This window comes from Arachis hypogaea, chromosome 5, assembly GCF_003086295.3.
Source record: "Arachis hypogaea cultivar Tifrunner chromosome 5, arahy.Tifrunner.gnm2.J5K5, whole genome shotgun sequence".
Taxonomy (NCBI): Eukaryota; Viridiplantae; Streptophyta; class Magnoliopsida; order Fabales; family Fabaceae; genus Arachis; species Arachis hypogaea.
In genome coordinates this window covers 67772053-67777678 of record NC_092040.1, presented here as the reverse complement: position 1 = coordinate 67777678, position 5626 = coordinate 67772053, and the positions used below count along the sequence as shown (strand labels likewise).

General features: G+C 41.7%; 1 non-coding gene across 1 annotated transcript; it reads right to left on the bottom strand.

Moving 5' to 3' along the window:
- Positions 1–584: 584 nt before the first annotated feature.
- On the bottom strand, positions 585–692 carry LOC112804384 (small nucleolar RNA R71). Its single transcript, XR_003202991.1, has one exon. It is a non-coding gene; the product is annotated as a small nucleolar RNA R71 (small nucleolar RNA).
- Positions 693–5626: the final 4934 nt, after the last annotated feature.

Here is a 5626-nt window from a genome sequence, read left to right as displayed (position 1 = left end):
ACATAGAGGATTCCATATTTTCTTGTTTTCTTCTCTTTCTTATGAGCAGGAGCAAAGACAAAAGCATTCTTGTTGAGGCTGATCCTGAACCTGAAAGGACCTTGAAGCGGAAGCTAAGAGAAGCTAAGGCACAACTCTCTGTAGAGGACCTAACCGAATTCTTCAAAGAAGAAGAACTCATGGCCGCCGAAAACAACAACAATGCCAACAATGCAAGGAAGGTGCTGGGTGACTTTACTGCACCTACTCCCGACTTCTATGGGAGAAGCATCTCTATCCCTGCCATTGGAGCAAACAACTTTGAGCTTAAGCCTCAATTAGTTTCTCTAATGCAACAGAATTGCAAGTTCCATGGACTTCCATTGGAAGATCCTCATCAGTTCTTAGCTGAATTCTTGCAAATCTGTGACACTGTCAAGACTAATGGGGTTGACCCTGAGGTCTACAGACTTATGCTATTCCTTTTTGCTGTAAGAGATAGAGCTAGGACATGGTTGGACTCACAACCTAAAGAAAGCCTGGACTCTTGGGAAAAGCTAGTCAATGCCTTCTTGGCAAAGTTCTTTCCACCTCAAAAATTGAGTAAGCTTAGAGTGGAAGTCCAAACCTTCAGACAGAAGGAAGGAGAATCCCTCTATGAAGCTTGGGAAAGATACAAACAGTTAATCAGAAAGTGTCCCTCTGATATGCTTTCTGAATGGAGCATCATAGGTATTTTCTATGATGGTCTCTCTGAACTATCCAAGATGTCTTTGGATAGCTCTGCTGGAGGATCTCTTCATCTGAAGAAGACGCCTACAGAAGCTAAAGAGCTGATTGAAATGGTTGCAAATAACCAATTCATGTACACTTCTGAAAGGAATCTTGTGAACAATGGGACTAATCAGAAGAAAGGAGTTCTTGAGATTGACACTCTGAACGCCATATTGGCTCAGAATAAAATATTGACTCAGCAAGTCAATTTGATTTCTCAAAAGTCTGTCTGGAATGCAAAATGCACTAAGCAGTACTAAAGAAGCTTCATCTGAAGAAGAAGCTTATGATGCTGAGAACCCTTCAATGGAAGAGGTGAATTACATGGGAGAACCCTATGGAAACACCTATAATCCTTCATGGAGAAATCATCCAAATTTCTCATGAAAGGATCAACAGAGACCTCAACAAGGTTTCAATAATAATGGTGGAAGAAACAGGTTTAGCAATAGCAAGCCTTTTCCATCATCTTCTCAGCAACAGACAGAGAGTTCTAAGCAGAACACTTCTGACTTAGCAACCATGGTCTCTGATCTGATCAAAACCACTCAAAGTTTCATGACTGAAACAAGGTCCTCCATTAGAAATTTGGAGGGATAAGTGGGTCAGCTAAGCAAGAAAATTACTGAACTCCCTCCTAGTACTCTTCCAAGCAATACAGAAGAAAATCCAAAAGGAGAGTGCAAAGCCATCAACATGGCCGAATTTTGGGAGGAAGAAGAGGCAGTGAACGCAACTGAGGAAGACCTCAATGGACGTCCACTGGCCTCCCATGAGTTCCCCAATGAGGAACCATGGGAATCTGAGGCTCAAAATGAGACCATAGAGATTCCATTGGACTTACTTCTGCCATTCATGAGCTCTGATGAGTATTCTTCCTCTGAAGAGGATGAGTATGTCACTGAAGAGCAAGTTACTAAATACCTTGGAGCAATCATGAAGCTAAATGACAAGTTATTTGGAAATGAGACTTGGGAGGATGAACCCCCTTTGCTCAGCAAAGAACTGAGTGACCTGTCTAGGCAGAGACTACCTCAAAAGAGACAAGATCCTGGGAAGTTTTCAATACCTTGTACCATAGGCACCATGACCTTCAAGAAGGCCTTGTGTGACTTAGGGTCAAGTGTAAACCTCATGCCTCTCTCTGTAATGGAGAAGCTAGGGATCTTTGAGGTGCAAGCTGCAAAAATCTCATTAGAGATGGCAGACAACTCAAGAAAACAAGCTTATGGACTTGTAGAGGATGTTCTGGTAAAGGTTGAAGACCATTACATCCCTACTAATTTCATAGTCCTAGAGACTGGGAAGTGCATGGATGAATCCATCATCCTTGGCAGACCCTTCCTAGCCACAACAAAGGCTGTGATTGATGTTGATAGAGGAGAATTGATCATTCAAGTGAATGAAGAATCCTTGGTGTTTAAGGCTCAAGGATATCCCTCCATCACCATGGAGAGGAAGCATGAAGAGCTTCTCTCAAAACAGAGCCAAACAGAGCCCCCACAGTCAAACTCTAAGTTTGGTGTTGGGAGGCTACAACCAAATCCTAAGTTTGGTGTTGAACCCCCACATTCAAACTATAAGTTTGGTGTTGGGAGGTTCCAACATAGCTCTGAGCATTTCTGAGGCTCCACGAGAGCCCACTGTCAAGCTACTGACATTAAAGAAGCGCTTATTGGGAGGCAACCCAATGTTTTATAATTAACTATTTTCTTTTGTTATTTTATGTTTTTTGTAGGTTGATGATCATGAGAAGTCACAAAATCAATGGAAAAAGCAAAAACAGAAAGAAAAACAGCACACCCTGGAGGAGGAACTTACTGGCGTTTAAACGCCAGTAAGGTTAGCTGTTGGGCGTTTAACGCCCAGTCTGGTACCATTCTGGGCGTTTAACGCCAGAAAGGGGCACCAGACTGGCGTTAAACGCCAGAAAAGGGCAAGAAGCTGGCGTTAAACGCCAGAAATGGGCATCAGCCCGGTGTTTAACGCCAGAATTGGCTCAAAACGCAATTTTGCTTGCCATTTGGTGCAGGGATGACTTTTCCTTGACACCTCAGGATCTGTGGACCCCACAGGATCCCCACCTACCCTACCACTCTCTCTCTCTTCTTCACCCATTCACCAATCACCTCAACACCTCTTCCCCAAAAACCCTTCACCTATCAAATCCCATCTTTCTCTTCACCACTCACATCCATCCTTCATAAAACCCCACCTACCTCACCATTCAAATTCAAACCACTTTCCCTCCCAAACCCACCCACACATGACCGAACCATACCCTCCCCTCTCCTATATAAACCCTTCTTCACTCCTCCATTTTCACACAACCTAAACACCACTTCTTCCCCTTTTTGGCCAAACACAAAGCCATTCCCTTCTTCCTCATTTCTTCTTCTTCTACTCTCTTCTTTCTTCTTTTGCTCGAGGACGAGCAAACCTTTTAAGTTTGGTGTGGTAAAAGCATTGCTTTTTGTTTTTCCATAACCATTTATGGCATCCAAGGCCGGAGAAACCTCTAGAAAGAGGAAAGGGAAGGCAAAAGCTTCCACCTCCGAGTCATGGGAGATGGAGAGATTCATCTCAAGGGTGCATCAAGACCACTTCTATGAAGTTGTGGCCTTGAAGAAGGTGATCCCCGAGGTCCCTTTTTCACTCAAAAAGAGTGAATATCCGGAAATCCGACATGAGATCCGAAGAAGAGGTTGGGAAGTTCTCACCAACCCCATTCAACAAGTCGGAATCTTGATGGTTCAAGAGTTCTATGCCAATGCATGGATCACCAAGAACCATGACCAAAGTATGAACCCGGATCCAAAGAATTATCTTACTATGGTTCGGGGGAAATACTTGGTTTTTAGTCCGGAAAATGTAAGGTTGGCATTCAACTTGCCCATGATGCAAGGAGATGAACACCCTTACACTAGAAGGGTCAACTTTGATCAAAGGTTGGACCAAGTCCTCACAGTCATATGTGAAGAGGGCGCCCAATGGAAGAGAGATTCAAGAGGGAAGCCGGTTCAATTGAGAAGGCATGACCTCAAGCCCGTGGCTAGAGGATGGTTGGAGTTTATTCAACGCTCAATCATTCCCACTAGCAACCGGTCCGAAGTTACCATAGACCGGGCTATCATGATTCATAGCATCATGATTGGAGAAGAAATAGAAGTTCATGAGGTTATAGCTCAAGAACTCTATAAGGTGGCGGACAAGCCCTCTACCTTGTCAAGGTTAGCCTTTCCTCATCTCATTTGTCACCTCTGTTATTCAGTTGGAGTTGACATAGAGGGAGACATCCCTATTGATGAGGACAAGCCCATCACTAAGAAGAGGATGGAGCACACAAGAGACCCCACTCATCATGAGATCCCTGAGATTCCTCAAGGGATGCACTTTCCTCCACAAAACTATTGGGAGCAACTAAACACCTCCCTAGGAGAATTGAGTTCCAACATGGGACAACTAAGGGTGGAGCACCAAGAACACTCCATCATCCTCCATGAAATTAGAGAAGATCAAAGAATCATGAGAGAGGAGCAACAAAGACAAGGAAGAGACATTGAGGAGCTCAAGCACTCCATAGGATCTTCAAGAGGAAGAACAAGCCGCCATCACTAACGTGGACCCGTTCTTTAATTTCCTTGTTCTTTATTTTCCTGTTTTTCGAAAATTATGCTTATGTTTATCTATGTTTGTGTCTTGTGATCATTAGTGTCTTAGTTTCTATGCCTTAAAGTTATGAATGTCCTATGAATCCATCACCTCTCTTAAAAAAATAATAATAAATGTTCTTAATTGAAAAAGAGAAGAATTGCATGAATTTTAAATTTTATAACAGTTTAATTATTTTGATGTGGTGGCAATACTTTTGTTTTCTGAATGTATGCTTAAACAGTGCATATGTCTTTTGAATTTGTGGTTCATGAATATTGGCTCTTGAAAGAATGATGAAAAAGGAGACATGTTACTGAGGATCTGAAAAATCATAAAAATGATTCTTGAAGCAAGAAAAAGCAGTGAATACAAAAAAAAATTTCGAAAAAAAAAGAAAAAGAAAGAAAAAGAAAGAAATAAAGTTGTGATCCAAGGCAAAAAGAGTGTGCTTAAGAACCCTGGACACCTTTAGTTGGGGACTCTAGCAAAGCTAAGTCACAATCTGAAAAGGTTCACCCAATTATGTGTCTGTGGCATGTATGTATCCGGTGGTAATACTAGAAGACAGAATGCTTTGGGCCACGGCCAAGACTCAATAAGTAGCTATGTTCAATAATCATCATACTTAACTAAGAGAATCAATGACACTATCTGGATTCTGAGTTCCTAAAGAAGCCAATCATTCTGAATTTCAAAGGATAGAGTGAGATGCCAAAACTGTTCAGAGGCAAAAAGCTAAAAGCCCCGCTCATCTAATTAATACTGATCTTCATAGATGTTTTTGGAATTCATTGCATATTCTCTTCTTTTTATCTTATTTGATTTTCAGTTGCTTGAGGACAAGCAACAATTTAAGTTTGGTGTTGTGATGAGCGGATAATTTATACGCTTTTTGGCATTGTTTTTAGTATGTTTTTAGTATGATCTAGTTAGTTTTTAGTATATTTTTATTAGTTTTTAGTTAAAATTCACTTTTCTGGACTTTACTATGAGTTTGTGTGTTTTTCTGTGATTTCAGGTATTTTCTGGCTGAAATTGAGGGACCTGAGCAAAAATCTGATTCAGAGACCAAAAAGGACTGCAGATGTTGTTGGATTCTGACCTCCCTGCATTCGAAGTGGATTTTCTGGAGCTACAGAAGCCCAATTGGCGCGCTCTCAACGGCGTTGGAAAGTAGACATCCTGGGCTTTCCAGCAATATATGATAGTCCATACTTTG